Raw genomic sequence first — 2,036 nt, 5'->3', positions numbered from 1 at the left:
ATCCAACCTGACCTTGAAAGATCTCAGGGATGGGGCACCTACCACCTTTCCAGGCAAGCTGTTCCAGTGTTTCACCACCATCGCATGAAAAATTTCTTCCTAATATCTAGTCTAAACCTCTCATCTTTTAGTTTTAAACCATTATCCCTTGTCCTAGTGCTACAGGCCCTGCTAAAAAGTTTTCCCCCATCTTTCCCGCAGGCCCCCTTTAAGTATTGAAAGGCTGCAATAAGGTCTCCCAGGAGGCTTTTCTCCAGGCTGAACAACCCCAACTCTCTCAGCCTTTCCTCATCAGGGAGGTGCTCCAGACCTCTGATCATCTGCGTGCCCACCCACTGACCTACTGCTCACACTTCTTCTGATGCAGCCCAGGATACATATAAAAATAAATAATTAATATAAGTGAATATAGAAATTATATAAATAAAATAAATTGTATACTAATATAATGTAATACATAAATACAAAATTAATACGTTCATAAATACAAAGTTAATGTTGATATTCCTCTTCTTTATGTATAGTAATTAAGATATATAATATCATTTTAAACAATTCTATAAATCATAGTATTTCATACATTTATATATAAACCATATAGTAACAAATAACATATAATAAATAATTTTATAAATAAATAGTAAATATTTATTATTTAAATAATAAAACAAGTTATACAATAATAGAATTTAATACATAAATACAAAATTAATATGTAAATGCAAAATTAATATTTATATTCCCATTCTTTTCTTTATATATAGTATTTAAGACATAGATAATATTACTTGTAACTAATTTATCCACTAAACTTTATATATTAATATATAAATTATATAAATAAGATTATATATGAATACAATTTAATAAATAATAAAATAATGCATTCATATATAGAAAATCATTTACATTACTATTCTCTCTCCATACTATTATGTATATTATATATATGCTATTTGTATATTAAGACATAGATAATATTATTTAAAACTATATTATAGACTATATTTTATATATGAATGTTTTATATGTTAACATACAAATTATATATCATATATGAATAGAATTCAATACATAAACACAAAATTAATACATTCATTCACACAAAATAATTTAATTTCTATTCTCTTGTTTACATACATTATTTAAGACATAGATAATATTGTTTAAGACTCTGTCATAGACTATAATATTTTATACAGGAATATAATATTTTATATATTAATATACAAATTATATGAATAAGGTTGTATATGAATAAAATTTAATTCATATATACAAAAGTAGTACATTCATGTATGTAAGATTATTTATATTTGTATTCTCTTATTTAGATATAGTATTTAATACATGTAATTTAATATAATTTTATACATAAATACTAAATCGGTACACTCATCAATGCAAAATTAGTATTTATATTCCCATTCTCTTATTTATACATAATATTTAGGGTAATTATTTATTTTATTTTTATTTTATTAAGATAATTTATTCATAGTTAGTATTTCATAGGTAATATTTAAAACTGTCATACAGTATTTTATATACAAATGTAATATCGTATATATTAATGTACAAATGATATGTATAAGAGTATATATGGATAGAATTTAATATACAAGTACAAAATTAATATATTCCTGTGCACAAAGGTATTTATATTCCCATTCTCCTATTTACACATAGAATTTAAGACGCGTAATTTAATATAATTGAGGCCTAAATACAAATCCGGTGCGTTCATCGCTGCAAAATCACTATTTATATTCCCATTCTCTTATTTACACGCAGTACTTAAGGCGCAGACAATATTATTTAAAGCTGCGTTGCGGACTCTCCTATTTCATGTACGAACATAAAGTTGGATGCGGGCGCGCGCCTCCCGCCCCCCTCCGCTCCCCCCGCGTTAACCCTTCCCGTGCCGGCGGCGCGCCGGGGGCGGGGCGGGGCGGAGGCGCCTCCCCCGGCGCCGTGGCCGCTGTCTCCTCCGTCTCCGTCTCTTCTCCGTCTCTCTCTCTCTCGCTCTCTGTGGG

This window comes from Phaenicophaeus curvirostris, chromosome 3, assembly GCF_032191515.1.
Source record: "Phaenicophaeus curvirostris isolate KB17595 chromosome 3, BPBGC_Pcur_1.0, whole genome shotgun sequence".
Taxonomy (NCBI): Eukaryota; Metazoa; Chordata; class Aves; order Cuculiformes; family Cuculidae; genus Phaenicophaeus; species Phaenicophaeus curvirostris.
Note: the sequence above shows the minus strand (reverse complement) of the source record.